The following is a 21,861-nucleotide window of genomic DNA, read 5'->3' on the forward strand; positions in this document are numbered from 1 at the left end:
CATCGGGTGTGGGCCTTGATCTACTATAACTCCTTTGAAGAGGGGTGATTCTTTACAGCTGGGGCCATAAACTACATCTGCAGGGCTAGCTGATAGCCTGGGACCGGCCTGGACAATCGGACACAGAGGAAAGAGGAGTGTCAGAGGGTGCGGTAGTGAATAGGGCGAAAGGGAGGTGTCGGGCGGGCACAGGGTGTGATTCTCAGGGAAGAGCAGCGCAGATGGGGGGAGGTTTATTGCCCATGCATAAGACAGAGAGCGGGGGTGACCAGTGCCTGGGGAAGATGCTTGCGAGGGTGGGGAGCCATGCTACGGATCGACAGCGTGCAGAGAGTGGGTCTGGTCAAGGCATATATATATATTACCTACTGGCAGTCGCCAGTAGGTATATATAGTTAGGATTTTTTCTCTATGGGATTTTTGAAAATTCTATGTCTAATAACTTTGGTGTTTGTGGATGGAATTGGCTGAAATTTTCAGGAAAATGGAACATTTTGTTTCTGAGCAGCCACTGAAAATTTGGGGGGGGTTTGTCAAGGGGGGGCCGAGAAAAAAGGGGGGTCCCAAAACGCGTTTTTCCCATGTTAATTTCCATAGGGCGGTTGGCCTCACATTTAGCCCGAACGGCTGAAAGGATTTGCACAAAACTTGGCAGAATTGTAGGGACTCGTAGCCCGATGTGCCTTTGCTAGGTCTCAATATATGTGCTCCAGTGGATTTTGAGAAATTAACGTTCAAAAAAATATATATATCTGTAAGCGCGCTCCGGGCAGCGCCCCGGTTCGCATACCTGACGCGTAACGGAACTTCGCGAAGCGAAGCTGATTGGCTCTCCGGTGTCTGTCAACATTCTAAACAGTCCGGAGCGGCCGCCATCTTGTCTCTCGGTAGGATCGAGAGACAAGAGGAGACCAAAACAAAGGGGGAAATGACCATAAGGGGGCATAGTAGATCCTCCCTGACCCCCTAGGTTTGATGTGGAGGCTTTAAAAGGGCCCCGCGGGGCAAAAAAATAAAAATAATTTTGCTTTTTTTGCGTGGGGAGCGCCCGGTACGCGAACCGGGAAGCGGTCCGGGGAGCGTAGTATAAGGAAAAAAGAATGATAGACTATGATATTTTGAAATATTGTATGTTTATTGATTGTTCTTTTTGTTGTTTTTTTAATTTTTTTTTATTTAAGTAGCAGTATTAATGATTATTAAATATAAATGTATTTTTGGAATTGTGCACAGTATACTATAAGTATGAATTTACATTATAATCAATTTGGTACTAGTTTATGAATTACATATAAAAATGATTAAAGACTCAAATTTTTTTTAATATTAAATATAATTTTATTTTTCGGATTGTTTTTCAAAATTTAATAGAACGTCTAACATTTGACTGTCCGATATGTCCTCTTGTTGAGTGAACATAACTTCCCACATTTGACCGTCATCATAATGAAGTAAATAATCCACAGATTCTACACATTATAGAAGTTCATGGTCTCGTGATTCATCCATGAATTCCAAGTCAATGGGTTCAATTATTTCCTCATTGTTCATGTCTAGGACAATTTCAAAGGAAACGTTCTGTTCTCCTTGCATTTTTGTGCTGAAATTTGAATAAAAAATAAATATATCAGTAGAGATAGGGCACTGTTGGGTTTAAGTTCAGACAGGTACTTTTGAGGCATGAAGTAGTCTTATTAAAAAGTGCCTGTGAAAAAGCCTATGTAAATTCATAATTATACCACAGAAACCTAAATCAATCCATAATTATAATAAACAAGCCTTTCTCAATGTCTAACTCTTACAGAGGGATAGTATATAACTATCTGAAAATGTTTACAAATTTATAAAGTAATATCTTACCTTTTAAAAACAAGTTTAAGTTGTGAGTGAAAATGATCTTGCAATGTAGTTCAGGAAGTAGTAGTCAAAATGGCTGTGTTTTTCTCTCTTTTTTTAATATATATTCAGGTATATAACCAATCAAATGTCAGGTAAAAAAAGTAGAAAATGAAAGTAACATTTTAATTGGTTGTCAATTCCAACACTTCAGATGTGTTTTGTGAAGTAATTTACCTCAGGGTATTTAGAGAGGTCTACAGGCTAAATGGCTAAATGGTATTCCAACCAAATTTGTGAAAATGGTAGGGATTGGTATGTAGTATGAGTTAATCTATATTTGGCGACATTTATTTTCTCCAGGGTTTTTTCTGTAAATTACTTTCCCACCTTTTTTAATGGAGCGCTTCCCGGTGAGCGCCCCGGTACGCGAACCGGCAGCGTTACGGGAGTCCACCATTTTGTGTTTCGGTCGAATTAAGATACAAGATGGAGGGCAAATAATGTTCAGAATGGGTAGAAGGGGGCACGGTAGACGTATCCTGACCCCCTAGGTTTTCTGAGGGTGGCTGAGGAGGCCCATATGTGCGAAAAAAACCCATTTTTTTTCAAATTTTCGCGCGGTTAGCGTCCGGTGCGCGTACCGAGTAGCGCTCCGGGGAGTGTACTTTGGTGAAAATTTGTGAAAAAAGTTAGAGTAAAATAATAATTGTGAGTGATCAGATGTAGGGTAGCTCTGAAAAGAGCTTTTGGGTCCTGTGGCTGATGTAGGTACCTACAAGTAGGTACCAATGCACAGTCTTAAATTGAGGATGAAAATTCTGTTCCCCTCATCTGAGAAGTGAACTCCATCTGCTCTGTAGATATCTTGCATGTAGTAACGCAAGTTATTGTTGTACATGGAGCTCATTCCATGGTCTCTCATGTAAGCTGAAACAGACTTATTTACATGCTTCCTCGATTTCTCAATTTGTGGACAAAATTGGTTCGACCACCTCCATTTCTGTCTTTGGCATATATTTGAATATACCAAGGCAGTTTGAGGAAAAAGTGCCATCAATTGCTCAAAGGTGTCCTTTAAAAGCATTTCCAGACCTACCCCAGTCAAAGTGCCCAAATCATTACCTCCACAGTGCACAATTAACAGGTCAGGTTTTGGCAAATGCAAAAAGGTTTTCACCAATGGTATCAATTGGTGACATTTTAATCCTCTGTGGGCAATCCACTTGATTTCCACATTTTGTAAATTGAGGTTAGGTAAATTTCTATCAGCATACCTTTGAGCCCAGTAGATGTAACTATGTCCAACAATCCAGACAGAAAACATGGTGAGAGGAGGTTATGCTGCAGTCAGATGAAGTGTGGCAATGAAATGGCAGTTGAAAAAATAAGAGATCAAAATGAAAAAAACTGTGGAGTTTCTGTGTTAATGAAGTAGTAGCAGTGATTGGTGGATTTTGATTGCTGAAAACAGAAAGTTAGGGTGCATGGATGAGTTCTTTGAAAGATGTAATTTGAATGGTCAAGAAAAAATCATTTTATGAAAGATTGCACTGGATATGCAGGTGTACTGAGAGTTCAGAGTTCAATTGAAACATTGTTGTGTGAACTTGCAAACATCAGAGGTCTTTCAGGAGGTGGTTGCTATGCAAAAAAGGCAGAAAGGGCAGAGGGGGGAAGGGTGTTGATTTGAAAAAAGTGAGGGAAGAGTTTTGATTGGGTGACATGAGAGATATGTGTGATGAATTACAGCATTTCTGTGCTTTTTATGGCTGCAGCCTCTGGAGTGCATACCTTTTGCTCTGCTAAAGACAAATTGGTGTGTTTCTGAGACTGTTTTGAAACTCATAAAGTATTTGCTAAGGTGAGAAAAGATTCATTTAATTTAGATAGAGAATAGTATGGTTTAGGGAGAAAATTATGAAGAAAGTTGTGTATTTAAAATGTTGCTTTGTGTCAAGTGTTTTACAAATAGATTTTGTTTCTTTGTGTTACATAGCCATGTTAAAAGTGACGCAAAAATAGTGCAAGGGTCTTACAAAAATGCTTTCATATGTCTTAGGGTATTTTAACTCACTTCCCCATGAATGTATGATTATAATTTGTTTACAAGATGTGTTTAAAAACGTTTTTTGAAATCAATTAGGTTTCTTGATATGTACTGCTAGAGTTTCATAGGTTGCTTGGGGCATATTTTCAAGGCTTTTGAGTTCCTTTGATGTAATTTTTCCCATTTTAATTTAAGACCATTCCCCGTGGTGCAAGGTCCTTGTAAATATGCCCCCATCTGTGCTTGGCAAATTTAGATTTTAATTCTTTGACTAACATAGCCATGTTAAAAGTGACTCAAAAATGTTGCAAGGGCCTTAAAAAAAACGCTTTCATGTGTCTTAGGCCATTTTAAGTCACTTCCCCTTGAATGTAGGTATATAATTGATTTAGATGATGTGTTTAAAAACGATTTTTGAAAACAACTAGGTTTCTTGATATGTACTGCTAGAGCTTCATAGGTTGCTTGGGGCATATTTATAAGGCCTTTGAGTCTCTCTGATGTTATTTTTCCCATTTTAATTTAAGACCTTTCCCTGTGGTGCAAGGTCCTTGTAAATACGCCCCCATCTGTGCTTGGCAAATTTAGATCTTGATTATTTGACTTACATAGCCATGTTAAAAGAGATCCAAAAATGGAGCAAGGGCTTAAAAAAAACGCTTTCATGTGTCTTAGGGCATTTTAAGTCACTTCCCGATGAATGTAGGTATATAATTGATTTAGATGATGTGTTTTAAAACGTTTTTTGACATCAATTAAGTTTCTGGATATGTAGTGCTAGAGTTTCATAGGTTGCTTGGGGCATATTTATAAGGCATTTGAGTCTCTCTGATGTTATTTTTCCCATTTTAATTTAAGACCTTTCCCCGTGGTGCAAGTTCCTTGTAAATATGCCCCCATCTGTGCTTGGCAAATTTAGATTTTAATTCTTTGACTAACATAGCCATGTTAAAAGCGACCCAAAAATGGTGCCAGGGCCTTAAAAAACGCTTTCATGTGTCTTAGGCCATTTTAAGTCATTTCCCCTTGAATGTAGGTATATAATTGATTTAGATGATGTGTTTAAAAACGATTTTTGAAATCAATTAGGTTTCTTGATATGTAGTGCTAGAGTTTCATAGGTTGCTTGGGGTATATTTAAAAGGCATTTGAGTCCCTTTGATGTTATTTTTCCCATTTTAATTAAAGACATATCCCCGTGGTGGAAGGTCCTTGTAAATACACCCCCATGTGTGCTTGGCAAATTTAGATTTTGATTATTTGACTTACATAGCCATGTTCCATACAGTTCTCACCTTCTGCGTAGTCTTTGATATGCTAGACTCCATCTGCACTATGAGATACCTAAGCAAAGGAAACACAGGTGATGTGATTGTGAAATGAGGAAAAGAAACTCCACATTTTTCAATTACAACACCTGTGTTTCCTAACTTTACGAATGACATTGTGCAGATGAGGTTTAGGCCTGTCCACGGACACAGAAGAGGTCTGGCCTTTGTTCAAGAGTGAAGTGGACATGGCTTATTTCATTGGTAGGCCTTCACATGTATTATCTCCTCTGTACTCTTCAACAAGCGTAAATTTTATCTGCAACCCTGAGTAGGCCTCACCTTAAACAAACCTCTGGATAGGCCACACCTTATCGTCATCCTGAATCAATCATTTAAAATGTTAGGGACAGATTTATGATAGGGGTATGCCTCTTTTGCGTCACTGTGCGTCACTTTTGTGACGCAGCGGCGGTGCAAAAGATTTGCTATGTGGCGACATATTTACAACTTGATGCATCTAGGCAGATGTGTCATGCTGTAAAGTCCCGTGCCACATGAAACCGATGCAGCAGTGATGCAAAAGATGCACCATGTTGCAAGACAGGCCTCACTTCATCTCCAACAAGATAAGAAGCTGAGTCTTCTGTAAATGTCAAAATTGTTGTATAGACTGCTAAACTTCTGTGTACTCTTTGATATGCTAGACTCCATCTGCACTATGAGATACCTAAGCAAAGGAAACACAGGTGATATGATTGTGAAATGAGGAAAAGAAACTCCACATTTTTCAATTACATCACCTGTGTTTCCTAAGTTTACGAATGACATTGCGCAGATGAGGTTTAGGCCTGTCCACGGACACAGAAGAGGTCTGGCCTTTGTTCAAGAGTGAAGTGGAAATGACTTATTTCATTGGTAGGCCTTCACATGTATTATCTCCTCTGTACTCTTCAACAAGCGTAAATTTCATCTGCAACCCTGAGTAGGCCTCACCTTAAACAAACCTCTGGATAGGCCACACCTTATCGTCATCCTGAATCAATCATTTAAAATGTTAGGGACAGATTTATGATAGGTGTATGCCTCTTTTGCGTCACTGTGCGTCACTTTTGTGACGCAGCGGCGGTGCAAAAGATTTGCTATGTGGCGACATATTTACAACTAGATGCATCTAGGCAGATGTGTCATGCTGTAAAGTCCCGTGCCACATGAAACCGATGCAGCAGTGATGCAAAAGATGCACCATGTTGCAAGACAGGCCTCACTTCATCTCCAACAAGAGAAGAAGCTGAATCTTCTGTAAATATCAAAATTGTTGTATACACTGCTGAACTTCTGTGTACTCTTTGATATGCTAGACTCCATCTGCACTATGAGATACCTAAGCAAAGGAAACACAGGTGATGTGATTGTGAAATGAGGAAAAGAAACTCCACATTTTTCAATTACATCACTTGTGTTTCCTAAGTTTACGAATGACATTGTGCAGATGAGGTTTAGGCCTGTCCACGGACACAGAAGAGGTCTGGCCTTTGTTCAAGAGTGAAGTGGACATGGCTTATTTCATTGGTAGGCCTTCACATGTATTATCTCCTCTGTACTCTTCAACAAGCGTAAATTTCATCTGCAACCCTGAGTAGGCCTCACCTTAAACAAACCTCTGGATAGGCCACACCTTATCGTCATCCTGAATCAATCATTTAAAATGTTAGGGACAGATTTATGATAGGTGTATGCCTCTTTTGCGTCACTGTGCGTCACTTTTGTGACGCAGCGGCGGTGCAAAAGATTTGCTATGTGGCGACATATTTACAACTAGATGCATCTAGGCAGATGTGTCATGCTGTAAAGTCCCGTGCCACATGAAACCGATGCAGCAGTGATGCAAAAGGGTGCACAGACATAATATCGACTCCAAAATATCGTTTGGACAGAATATCGAGGAAAAAATATCGTTTGGACAAAATATCGACTGGACAGAATATCGACAGCCAAAATATCGTTTTTAAGGTAAGTGCAGTAATATCGACTGTAAATAATATAGAAAGTGAAAATATGTAAGTATATACTATAGATAGTAAAAAAAATTGTTTTTATTTTTAGGGTTCAGGGTCAGTTTTGGGTTTTTGGGTAAAGGGGTATTTTTAGGGTTCATGGTCAGTTTTGGGTTTTTGGGTAAAGGGGTATTTTTAGGGTTCAGGGTCAGTTTTCAGTTTTTGGGTAAAGGGGTATTTTTAGGGTTCAGGGTCAGTTTTCAGTTTTTGGGTAAAGGGGTATTTTTAGGGTTCAGGGTCAGTTTTCAGTTTTTGGGTAAAGGGGTATTTTTAGGGTTCAGGGTCAGTTTTCAGTTTTTGGGTAAAGGGGTATTTTTAGGGTTCAGGGTCAGTTTTCAGTTTTGGGTAAAGGGGTATTTTTAGGGTTCAGGGTCAGTTTTCAGTTTTTGGGTAAAGGGGTATTTTTAGGGTTCAGAGTCAGTTTTCAGTTTTTGGGTAAAGGGGTATTTTTAGGGTTCAGGGTCAGTTTTCAGTTTTTGGGTATTATTTCATTATATTTTATTACTATATATATATGTTTAATAAATATGAAATAAAAAAATATTTATTTAACTTTCATTAATTATTTAATTATTATAAGTTAATTTAAGTAATTTTAAGTATATTTTAGTAATTAATTATTAATATTAATTTAATTTAACACTGTTTTTAGTAAATACGATATTTTTTACAACTATATTTTTGTAAACGATATTTTGTACTCGATATTTTTGTACTTACCTGTTTGTACATACAAACTCGATATTTTTGCTGTAGATATTTTTTCCTCGATATTTTGGGTAGTCGATATTTTGGTAGTCGATATTCTTTCAGTGATCCATGCAAAAGATGCACCATGTTGCAAGACAGGCCTCACTTCATCTCCAACAAGATAAGAAGCTGAATCTTCTGTAAATGTCAAAATTGTTGTATACACTGCTGAACTTCTGTGTACTCTTTGATATGCTAGACTCCATCTGCACTATGAGATACCTAAGCAAAGAAAACACAGGTGATGTGATTGTGAAATGAGGAAAAGAAACTCCACATTTTTCAATTACATCACCTGTGTTTTCTAACTTTACGAATGACATTGTGCAGATGAGCTTTAGGCCTGTCCACGGACACAGAAGAGGTCTGGCCTTTGTTCAAGAGTGAAGTGGACATGAATCACTTCATTGGTAGGCCTGGACATGTATTATCTCCTCTGTATTCTTCAACAAGCCTAAATTTCATCTGCAACCCTGAGTAGGCCTCACCTCAAACAAACCTCTGGATAGGCCACACCTTATCGTCATCCTGAATCAATCATTTAAAATGTTAGGGACAGATTTATGATAGGTGTATGCCTCTTTTGCGCCGCTGTGCGTCACTTTTGTGACGCAGCGGCGGTGCAAAAGATTTGCTATGTGGCGACATATTTACAACTAGATGCATCTAGGCAGATGTGTCATGCTGTAAAGTCCTGTGCCACATGAAACCTGCGTCAGTTTTCATATAGGTGTTTTGTTGCAGGGTATGCATTTATTTGCATGAAAGCCCTGTAAAACTAACACAGTGAAATTTAGAAGATTTCACTGAGTCAGCTTTATAGCATTGCTGAATCAAATCCTTACGCCTGTTTGAAACAGGCATAAGGAATGATGCACCATGCAATGTGAGGCTTCCTCCTGTGCAATGCAGTAGACATGTCGCGCTTACGACGTGATTCCTGCAATGTGCTGCTTTTGCAGCACAGATGCGTGACGCATCTGTGCTGTTTTTGCTCAATGGTGCTCCACATTGTAAATGCGGCACACCATGGGTGGCAGAGCAGCGGTGCACATTAACTGGTGCATCCGTGGGGATGCGCCAGTTAACATAAATCTGCCCCTTTACATTTAAGTATGAGCAGGGGACACAGAGTCGGTGAGGCTTATCCAAGGTTAAGAAGAGATGAGTCCTGTTCACTGAAAACTTGGACATAGGCCTCACCTCCTCAGCATCGCTGGACATGGCTAAATAATAGCTGCAAAATGTTACTCTTGTTAAACAATTTTACTATTATAATCTCTGAGATTTGTCTCTTACTCTGCAACATCTCATTGTTGTTCTCTTTCTTTAAAGATAACGACAACATCAACCATGAGTGATAATGAGCAATCAGTTGAACTCGACCTTATCATTGAACTTGTAATTGAAACGTCAATGGAAGTAGATCCCTTGGATGATTTAAATCCTGAGGATGATGAAGAACATGATGAGGATGCCGATTTGTCAGAATTGTATGACATAGGGTGGGAAGCTGACCTGCTTGAGCCTATGGAACTATAAACATTTATTTTTTAAATTTAACGGAAATAAAAAGTAAAAATGTAAACCGTTTCATTTAAAATTAAACACAACTTCAAAAACAGGTTATGTGTAGTGTCTTTAATGAAATAGTAAAATATGCTCATAAAATTAGATCAGATTCACATATAAAACAGCACAGGTAAAATGTAGAAGCATTCCATTTCTTTGCTACTATTTGTGATTTCTAAATTTGCCAATGCACTAAAAATTATTCTATGTAAAAAAAAAAAGTAGTGTGTTAAATTTTTGATGACTGTTATTGATTTACTGTTTGCTAATAGTGGTTAATAACATTTTTAATTATATTTTACCACAGATTCAACTGCAGATCATTTCAAAATTAAAGAATGCCTTCGAAGGACAGAAGGCGAAAGGCTACCAAACATCAAAGACAGCAGCTTAAAAAATTATTGCAGCAGACCTCTACAATAAAAACTTGTCAAGTCACCAAGAAAGGTCCGGGTAAGATAAAGAAATCATTCATAAGAAACATTTGTAGAAAAAAAAGTAGTGCTACAGAAAATGTTTTAGTCCAGAAAAAGAGAAGCAATTTAAACGGAAAGGGAAGGCCAATCAAAAATGTTACTGCTAGAGCAGGAGATAACTCTGTGCATGGTAGTAGAAGGAAAAATCAGTTTAGGGACATTCGTAGACGAATGTTCCGCAACAGGATAATTGGCAATTTGTTAAAAAATATTAAGAAAGGTCAGCAGAAAGTGGTTTTTTATAAGAGAAAAAAACAATTGAGAAAGTTATTGATCAGGCACTTGAAATTAAGCGAAAGTTATTTATTTTGATAATCAATAGAATTAGGAAGCTAAACAAGGCAATTTATGATTTCAAAACAAATAGTAGATGGAAGAGAACAGTTAATCGTAGTAATTTTTGTAAAGTTTTTTCAGGAGAATGGATGCATAGTTCAAGTTGTGAGGCATTTTTTAATGAGGAGAGTTATTTCCAGGATAATGATTTGGTGCATGCAGTTGACACCAGTGGTCGAGCTTATGAGGTGAAAGATGGTTGTCCAGTTGAAAAAGAAAAACTTGTGACAACAGAGGCAGAAGAGGTGTTAGGTAATGAGGTTTTAGGAAGACGTCCTAAGGGACCTGTGTACACCTGGAAGTGTAGTAGTATTTGCAGTGTGCGACAGGATTCCATCAATTTGCTTTGTGATTTTGTACGGACATTTAATAAGAAAAGTTTGAAGCAGAAAATGAAGTTGTTGCAAGAATTAGATCCTTGCAGAGTGAGAGAAGTGACAGGTTTGCATGGTCATTCACTGGCTTGTCTTTCCAGGAGAGTATGCCAGAGTGTTTTTCATCATTTCAGGATGCTAGCAGTGCATGATAATAAAGTGAGGAAATTAGTTAGAATGTTGTATTATGCTAAGAGTCCAGCAGTTATGCTTAAACAATTATGCACTGCTCTTTTGCATGGTTCTGAAATAGATGTGAAGAATATTTGTGAAGAAATTGAGTTTTGTTACTTTGGAAGTAAAGAGGAGAATGTTGAAATTGACCCAGAAGAAGAGGGTAATGTGGAAGATAGTGTACAGGTTTCCAGTACAGATAATTTTCAGAAGGAAATTGCCACATTTCAGGTGAAATCAAGTGAGAGGCCTAATTTCACTTGTGTGTGTTGTCGACGCACTTATTATAAGAATCAGACTAAGTTAGTGGATTTATATGCAAAAAGTGAAAGGGAAAATAATAGTGAATGGAAGGATTTCGCAACATACTTGATGGTAGAAAATTGTTTTGATTTGGGATTGGATCAACGTGTGTGTACTTATTGTTGTAACAAATTAAATCAAAACCGGATGCCTGCTAGAGCGGTTCATAATAATCTGGAATTGGTTGAGATTCCTTCTGAATTGAAGGATTTAAATACTTATGAATCTATTTTGATTCAAAGTATCCATACCTTTCAGGCTATTGTAAGAATGGAGCCAAAGACAGGGAAATTGCCTCCATCAGATTTACAGAGAGCATTAAAGGGAAGAGTTGTTTATTTGCCTCTAGATTTGAAGAAAAACATTAATACGATTGGAGTAGAAAAAGTGGAAGAGGAACCTCTGGTTATCTTAGTTAATGGGGTTCCGACAAAGAGTAAGAAAATATGGCAAGATTTAGTGGATGTTAGGAAAGTCAAAAAGGCAACATTGTATTTGAAAAAAAACAATAAGTACTATAAGAATGTATATGTTGCAGAAGAGGAAGTAAGTGAAGAAGAGGATAGCAATTTGTGTGCTGGTCAAATTGAGAAAGTAGAACCCTCTAAAAGTGAAGAAATATATGAACATTATAGTGTTCATCCTTTGCATTCCAAGGAAGTCATGGGGAATGCTATTGAGTTGTTTCAAATGAAACAAGCCAAAGGGAGTCCCATTAGTGTTTGGGAGGAAAGTTTGGAAGCTCGGTGTTTCCCACAGCTATTTCCAACAGGTCAAGGAGGAAGATATGATGAGCGACCTCATCAAATTCCTGCTTCTGAATACCGGACTTTACGATTGTATGCAGAAGATCCTAGGTTTCGACAATGCATTCCCTATTTGTTTCATCTCCTGTTTGAAAGCGATCTGTCTGGACTGTCATATGCAGTGAACCACATCTTGAAAAGTGGTATACAGATGCAAAACATCTCGGCAAGTGACTTTATGGATAAAGTCAATGTGCAAGACAGTATTTTGGATTCTCACCTGATTAATCTCATGGCGTGTCAGCGTGGTACTAATGAGTACTGGTACCGTCGTCATGGTGATTTAAAATGTATGCTGAGGAACTTAGGAACTCCCACATGGTTCCTCACTCTCAGCTGTGCCGAGTATGGCTGGGAAGACTTACTTGAATTTCTCCGAGAGGCAAATGGAAACATTGAAAATATCGAATTCAAGACACCCAGAGAACTGTGCTCTTTGGATCCAGTGAATGTATGCAGGTACTTCAATCATAGATTTGAAGCTATGATGTCTTTCATCATGAACAAGAGAAATCCACCTCTCGGAGAGGTGTTGGATTTCTTCTGGAGAAAGGAGTACCAAGCAAGAGGTGCTCCTCATATACATATGCTGCTGTGGATCAAGGATGCACCTAAATTTGGAACAGATCCAGAAGACTTAGTGATGAGTTTCATAGAACAGTATTCTACATGTGCTGTTCCAAACGCAAAGGAGGACAAAAGCCTAAGAGAACAAGTTCTACGCTTCCAAAGCCATCGTTGCGGAAAGTACTGTCGTCGTAAATTCAGAAACAAGGACAAGTTCTACACCAAATGTCGTTTCGCCTTTCCACGACCGGTGATTTCTAAAGGAAGAGTGAACAGTTTGATGTCTTCGCTGCGACATAATGTGATGAAGAAATCACCTAAAAACACATACAATTTGAAAAGGAACGAAGAGTCCAAGTACATCAACGACTACAACCCAGTGATTTTGTCCATGTGGAATGCTAACATGGATATACAGTTTGTGGCTGATAACTGTATGGCTGTGGCTCGGTATGTGACATCTTACATCACCAAAAAAAAAAAGACAGAATTGAAGGATATGTGGGAGGACATTTCCCATGAAACGAGCCTCAGCAAGAAGTTGTACAGTTTCAGTCTGAAGATGTTGTCACATCGAGAAATCGGAGCTTACGAATGTTCTGACCGGTTGTCTTCAGCAAGTCTCTATGCCAAATCCAGGAGTATCGTTTGGGCGAGTCTTGGTCTTGCTGCAACGCGTAATCGAGTTCTGAAACCTGTGCGGGAAATTGAGTATTTGGCGGAAAAGGAGCCGAACAGTACTGATATTTTGAAGACCAACATGTTGGATACATATTATCCAAATCGAAGCAGTCACCTCGAGAATGTTTGTCTGTATGAGGTTCTACAAAATTACATATTCAAGAGGAACATCAAAGAAGATATTGATAAAGGAGTGTATGCTGTAATTGGAAGTGAGGGATGTCTGGTCAAGCAAAGAAAATGCCACTTGGTAAACCATCGAAAATTGAGTGGCGAATCTCCTGAAAAAAAGGAGTTTTTCTATTTAGCACTTTTGCAACTTTTTAAGCCTTGGCGTGCAGAAGAGGAACTGCTTGGAGATTTCCTCTGTTACGAAGACTCTTTCACTGCCGCCAAGGAGACCATAGAATGTCCTGTTTTTCCCAAATATCTAGAAATGTTGAATGCGGAAATCGAACAGGAAGCAACGATTGCAGCCGAGATTGCCAGAGACAGTTCTCAGGACAGTCAGAGTTCTGTTTCATTGAGTCAGGATCCACTAGGAGGACCTGTTATCGAAAATGAAGCTACCACTGCCATGAATGAAGTGGAAAGAGCCATGGCACATGCTCAGGAGGATGCGGTTAACTTAGAAGACTTGGAAAGACAACTCAACGTTGAGCAGAGGAAAATATATGACGAAGTTACCAACCAAATTGATCATGGATTAAGTCATGAGAAGAAAGAGTGCTCATGTACGTCCTTGAAGCCTGTCCGACTGTACGTGAGTGGAGAAGCGGGAACTGGAAAAAGTTTCCTCATTAAAGCAATTTCATGTTATTTGCAGGAAAGGACTGAGTCATCGCTGTCTTGTGTTGTCACCGCTCCAACTGGACTGGCAGCACATAACATTAAAGGTATTACTTTGCATCGTCTACTGATGCTGCCAGTGGAGCATGATAACAAATTACAATACCACAAGTTATCTGGAGATGCTTGTTGTGAAGTTTCAAGAGTCTTGAAGAAAATGAAACTTCTTATCATTGACGAAGTAAGCATGGTTTCCAATGTCATGCTTGCCTTTGTGCATTTGAGAATGCAAGAAGTTCTTAAAACAGAGTATGATGTGTTATTTGGTGGCAAACACATCATTGTTTTCGGAGATCTTCTGCAGCTGACACCAGTGAAAGGACAACCTGTGTTCAAAATGCTCACGCATGAAGATACCAGGAAGTGCCTAGGGAGCATTGGCAACGTCAATATATGGTTAAACTTCAATTATGCTGAACTGCATGAAAATATGCGTCAGGCGAAGGATGAAGATTACAAGAATATTCTACAAGATGTTAGAATTGGAAAAGTGACCGAGCATGGGAAAGAAGCTTTACATGCACGATTACTGTCAAATTTATATCCAGAACAAGACGTTATGCCTGAGAATATTTCTCAGAAAATTACTGAGAAGAAATCTGGAATATGTTTGATGCCAACTCTTGCAGAATGTGCCATCTTCAACAACAAAATGTTGCATTTAGAAAACCAAGAGATTGTGAAACTGGAAGCTATTGACAGAGTAGAGCATATGGGATCAACAATTATTTTGTCTGAGAATTTGAAATCAAAATTGGATTCATTAGAAAAGAGTATATCTAAAACTGCGGGTTTTGAAAAGACTCTGAATGTGTGCTTAAATTGCCGTATAATTTTAAGAAGGAATTTGTAGTGGGTAAGTCCCACAGGTACAGGTGTAGATAAGTAGACACCGTAGACCAATTCAGGTACTTGTAGTTGATGTTTATTAACATAAGTCAAGGTCAGGATAACAGCCCCATCAGGAGCAGCCCACTGGCCGCTCAGCCCATCCTTAACTGACACTCAGATGCAACCAACATTCCACACAGACTAGGATTCCAATAAGAATGCACACACACAGGGCTGAGCAGCTGGATACAAGTACATACACATTACATGAGGATACTACATTATCCTCTCCCTTTAATAATTTAAAACAAAAGAACAGAAGAGAAAACAAAGAGAAACTATGCACAAGAAAAATATACAACTTCTAAGAAATCTGTGACCCAGGGATGGAGACGAAAAGGCATCACGAGAGGGAAAACAGAAATCCAAATTATTAAAGAAGGAAGGAAGCAAAAAGATAAACACTTACCCATCCTCCTCCTTTAATAACGAACAATTTAAAATAAACAAGGCGAAAATTTTGAGCTCACATATAATAATCAAAAACTAAGACAAAAACTGCAATGGGCGAACCAAAACCCAAGAAAGTGCTTCTCACATGAGAAGACTGTGACGTAGACTTAATGAGGTAATGGGACTATAACCCACACCAAAATGAAAAGCGATAATAAGGGAAAATGGGACTAGAAACCCACACCCATCCCAAGACAAGACAGGGATGACCTAATAATAAGAAGAAGTAATGGGACTGAGACCCATACTAAATAGACAGATCTCGTTTTTAACTTTGCTTTGTTTGAGCTGATAAAATCTCGAGCGCGCCCTCACATCTTGACAGTTAGCCCAGAGATTTATAGTTCTTGAAACTGTCTCTTACTGAAAGCACAATTTAGCTTCACTCAGGTGGGCAAAGATGCACAAAGTCAAAATGGATTTCATTCTTATCTTTTAAAATAGACAGATCTAGTTTTTAACTTTGCTTTGTTTGAGGCTAGAAAATCATTTTCGGTTACACATGCAGCATGTTAATTGAATATCCTTGAAGAAAACATACAGACACAGCTCACCTGCATTTGGGCTGTCCGTTGTGATGGACACTGATGGGGCAGGCAGGTAGCAGTTGGTCTGGTTACATGAAAAGAGTCTTTTGTCTTGAGGTGTGCGCTTCTTAATCAGCTTAATCTTTCATGTAGTTGCGTTTTAAGTTGCTGCTTTATCTTTACAGGCGTGACCTCTCACATACTTGACATGTTAAAACTTCTTAATTACGCTTTTTCTTCCTTTTGCTTGACTCTTGAGTGTAGTTCTTCATCATTGGTAGGTTCTTTAAGTCCCTCGTCGCCAAAATATAGTGGGTAAGTCCCACAGGTACAGGTGTAGATAAGTAGACACCGTAGACCAATTCAGGTACTTTTAGTTGATGTTTATTAACATAAGTCAAGGTCAGGATAACAGCCCCATCAGGAGCAGCCCACTGGCCGCTCAGCCCATCCTTAACTGACACTCAGATGCAACCAACATTCCACACAGACTAGGATTCCAATAAGAATGCACACACACAGGGCTGAGCAGCTGGATACAAGTACATACACATTACATGAGGATACTACAGAATTTACATGTTGAAAGAGGTCTGGTAAATGGATCAATGGGTAATGTTGTTGATTTTGTGAAATACAGAAATAGGGATGAAATTGAATTTTTAAAAATTAAATTTGATGGCATTGAGGAAGTACAGCTAATTGGTCGTTGCTCTGCTAGGTTTTTGCTTGTGAAAGACTTATATGTTCGCCGTAAGCAGTTTCCTGTTTGCTTGGCATATGCGGTGACAATCCATAAATCGCAAGGTTTAAGTGTAGACAGTGCATTGGTGAATATTGGCAGTTCTGTGTTCAAGGAGGGTATGGCATATGTGGCATTGTCACGAGTTAGAACTTTATCGGGATTGTACTTGATTGAGTGTGATGTCACAAACATTTGTGCGGATCTAGATTGTGTTAAGGAATACAATAGGTTAAGAAGAGAGTATGCGCCACATTTGCCTCAATATCCTTTGTTTGAGAAACGTGTGGTAGGCCGGAAACGAAGAAATGTGACCAATACTAGGGAGGTTGTAGCAAAAAGACGAAAAGTCGATGAACCTGAAATTATAAGCAGAAAGAAAAAGGATTCTGTTGAAGATGTTGTTGGTTTTCAATTTGAAAACAGTTCTGGTGTCAACTGCTATGCTAATGTAGTGGTTAATGTTTTGTTTTCTCTAGAAAATGTAAAAGAAGAGATTGTGGTCAATTCGGATCAAAGATTTTGCAGTTTGTTAAATTCTGTGTTAGAGAAATGTAGCACTGATAGAACAAAAATAGAAAGTGTGTCTGAAATTCGAAATCTGTTAGACAGATGTTCAGGTCAAACACAATTCTCTCAAAATATTCAGCAAGATTGTCAGGAATTTTTAATGTATATGCTTGATGTATTGCATGCTGAAGGTGTAGATGTAGATCACCTGTTTGGGCTTTCTTATCAATGGCAGCATGACTGCGAGAACTGTAGGGTATCAAGTACTACTAGTGTAGACTCAGAAAGATTTATATATTTAACTTTGCCAGACAGTAAATCAGTGTCCTTTAATAAGCTAGTAAAAGCAGCTGATCACAACATGGAGTGTAGCCAATGTAAATCTGAAATGATGTCAACATTATTTATACGAACATATGGCCAGTATGTCATTTTAATGTTCCAACGATGTAGGCCTGATGGAACAAAATTGACAACTTTAATTAAAAAATGTGTGGCTTCGCAGTTGTCAATATCAGGAAGGACTTTTGTAACTGCAGCAATTATATATCATGACGGTCCTTCAATAACATCAGGACAATACACAGCTTATTTAAAGTCTAGAAATGGCTGGTCATTCTGCAACGATTCTGTTTTAACTTTCAAAAAAAAATTGCCTTTTGACCTTAAAAATTCTTACCTGGTGTTTTTAAAACCAAAATTTGAGAGAAGGAATATCGGGATTTGCTCTGAGGAATTTCAAGAGGTTCTAATGGCTCCTACACGATTTGGCCTTGAGGATAAGTGTAGTACAGAGTCAAAAGTTATTTTTGAGTTTTAAGTAGTTCCTGGAAAAAAAGAAGATTTTCTTACAGAAAGTGGTGGGCACAGATTAGTTGAAGGACAACAGAGTATTTCCCAAAGCAAACGGTGTTCTTACCATAACACTTGACGTCATGGAAAAATAACTGCACTTTGAATGAGTTCACAAAAACTGTTTCTTTTTATAAGCTAATTCAAGCAGCCAATCAAAACATGGAGTAGAGGTAATGTAAGTCTGCAATGCTGTCTAGATTATTTGTCCAAACTTTTGATTATAATGTCATTTTAAAAATCCAACTATATAAACCTGATGAAAGTAAGTCTTCAACTTTAATTACAAATGTTGTGGCTACACAGTCGTTGATTTTAGGAAGAACATTTGTAACTGCAGCTATTATATGGCATGATGGTCATTTGACAAGATCCGCTTATTACACAGCTTATTGAAAATGTAAAAAAATTTGCTGTTTCGGAAATTATTCCCATTTGACTACGATACAATGTTGCCTTTTTACTTAAAAATATTCTTACTTTCTGTTTTCAGAAAAGAGAATTTAGGGTAGGTAACTGGCGTATAATGATTGTAGGGGTTGATATAATTTTATCCACTGTTTTATATTGCTTTGTGATTAAAAGTGATGTAGAGAATTAAATAATTGTAGTAGTCATAGAGGTAGTGTAAGTCTGCTTCATAGTAAGCAGTATCAGTGTCATAGGAAATGTAGAACATGAGTGAGCAAGAAGGGTAAGATATTACTAGTCCAGGATTGTGAAAGTGATCTTGAACGTTTTCTTTCTGAAAGTTGCGGAAATACAAAATGACGGGATTTGCTTACAAGAATTCCAAGAGTTATAAATGGCTCTTACATGATTTGGCCTTGTGGAAACGTGCGGTAGAGAGCGAGAAGTCATTTATTGTATGTAACATATTTTTCAAAACGATGGAGGTTTTCTTTCAGAAAGTGGCGGGCTGAAAATAAAAACAGCACAACAGAGTGTAAGCTGTTCATAGGACATCCTTCGACGTCATGGAAAGTAAGTTACTTTTGAGGAGTTCTGATTTCTGATTGGTTATGTTATATGGGTTTTTTAAACACAATCATTTTGATTGTGGTTTTTTCCCCGCCATTATATGATGAATACCTTCAAGTCACTGTTTTTAGTGAAATTTGATACATTCTGAGAACAGCAAAAATAAACCATTTAACATGTATAATTAATTCTGTACTTTTTGTATTTATGATGTACATTTAGAACTGTGTAGGAGGTATGGAGAAGCTGAGGCTTCTGTAAGTGTCAAAGTTGTTGCATACAGTGCTCACATTCTACGTAGTCTTTCATATGATAGACTACATTTCCACAATGAGATACCTAAGCAAAGGAAACACAGGTGATGTGATTGTGGAATGAGCAAAAAAAATTGCACGTTTTTCAATTATATTACCTGTGTTTCCTAACATTACACATCACATTGTGTAGATGAGGTTTAGGCCTGTTCCAGGAGACAGAGGAGGTCTGACATTTGTTCAAGAGTGCAGTGGACATGACTCACTTCGTTGGTAGGCCTGCACATGTATTATCTCCTCTATACTCTTCAACAAGCCTAAATTTCATCTGCAACCCTGAGTAGGACTTACCTGAAACAAATCTGTGGATAGGTTACACCTTATCAGCATCTAGAAACAATCATTTAAAATGTTAAGGGCAGTTTTATGAAGGCTGTGTGCCTCTTTTGCGCCGCTGTTCCGTCACTTTTGTGTAAAAGATGCACCATGTTGCAAGATAGGCCTCAGTTCATTTCCAGCAAGATACCGTCAGTTTAAAATGTATATAATTAGGACTGTGTAGGGGGCATGGAGAAGGTGAGGCTTCAGTAAGTGTCAAAGTTGTTGCATGCAGTGCGTACTCTTTCATATGCTGGACTACATCTGCACAATGAGATACCTAACCAAAGGAAACACAAGTGATGTGATTGTGAAATGAGCAAAAGAAATTGCACGTTTTTCAAATACATTACCTGTGTTTCCTAACATTACGAATCACATTGTGCAGATGAAGTTTAGGCCTGTCCAGGGAAACAGAGGAGGTCTGAACTTTATTGGTAGGCCTGCACATGTATTATCTCCTCTGTACTCTTCAACAAGCCTACATTTCATCTGCAACCCTGAGTAGGCCTCACCTGAAACCAACGTCTGGATAGGACACACCTTATTGCCATCCTGAAACAATCATTTAAAATGTTAGGAACAGTTTTATGATGATTGTGCACCTCTTTTGCGCTGCCATTGCGTCACTTTTGTGAGACAACAGCAGTGCAAAAGATGCACCATGTTCCAAGATAGGCCTCACTTCATCTGCATCAAGATACTGTTAGTTTAAAATGTATATCTTTAGGACTGTGTAGGGGGCCTGGAGAAGCAGAGGCTTCTGTAAGTGTCAAAGTTGTTGAAAAACTGTTTGTCCTTCAATCTTTTCCCTTGTCTTTTCTAATTTTTAAATACATGTTTTAATATTTTTCAAATCTTTGTTCTCTCTTTCACAGATTGAAAGTATAAAAATAACAAGTGACTAAGTTAACGACAATTATAAGGTAAATGTTTTGTACTCTTTTCATTACATTTCTATCACATTTAACTACTATTAGTTCCACTGCTTCATTTCTTTAACCCTCACTTTCCTGCCTTTGCTACTTCCCTCATTCCTTTCTCTATTACTTACTTACTCTACTCCTTCCACTCCTTTTCTCAGTCCCTCTCTTCTCATAGTTCCTCACTCTTGTTCACTCACTCCGTCTCTATTACTCTTAGTGTCTCTGACTGATCACTCTTTCACTACTTGTTCATTATGCTTTCTCTGTGTAGTTGAAGCACACTAAGGGGCATATTATGAACACAGCCAATAATATTATTTCTGTTTTTATCGGCAGAAAACTGCTGCAAAAGCGGTTTTAGCGGCAGTTTTCTGCCGCAAAAGCGGCTTTAGCGACACATTTCTGCCGATAAAAGCTGCAAAACTTTTATTGCCTATGTTGATAATATGCCCCTATGTTATTTACATTTCTTTGCTGTTTCAATTATTCCTTTTCTGTTACTTCTTCTTTTCTGCTTTCTGTTTTTTCTCTCTGTTATTCCACATGTTTTAATCTTATTTTGAACATTCACTCATATTCTCTAAGAAACTCTTCTTTGTTATTCTTCTACTCTACTTTTTTTCTTTCACTTCCTTATCTGTTTTGTTTTTCACAATTATACCCTCTTCCATCTTTTCTTCGGTAAATAGATCTATTAAACAGTATCTCTGGTTTAGTCCCTATAGCTGTCTTTCTTTTAACATTACTCTCTGTTTACTTCCCTTATACTTACTCTTCTTCTTTTTTTTTTAATTTTTTGGTTCGCTCCCGGTTCGCGTACCGGGGAGCGAACCGGGAAGCGAACCAAAAGAAATAGAGGTTGCCAGAGTGCTAAACATTCTAGCAATTTTTTTATAAAGGGGAGGTAGTTCTGAAAAGAACTTTTTTTTAAATGTTTTTGTTGTTTTATATATATATATTTTTTTCTGAACATTTTTTGTTTTTTTTGTATTTTTTGAACAATTTTATGTTTTTTTTGTTTTTTTTGGGGGGAAACAACGAAAAACAGGCATCAGAAAGGGCTCAACAGGAGCAAAAAATGTTTTTATTTTTTGGGGCGTTTTGAGCATTTGTGGTTTTCATATGCTCTGTTTATCAAATGAATACTCATATTGGCACATGAGAGTAGGTTACCACAATAAAGACACACTACCTTCATGTGCACAAAATTTTCTTGAATGTTTGGCACTGTTTCCCGTGCCTCTGGCC

This window comes from Lissotriton helveticus, chromosome 4_1 (assembly GCF_964261635.1).
Source record: "Lissotriton helveticus chromosome 4_1, aLisHel1.1, whole genome shotgun sequence".
NCBI classification, from domain to species: Eukaryota; Metazoa; Chordata; class Amphibia; order Caudata; family Salamandridae; genus Lissotriton; species Lissotriton helveticus.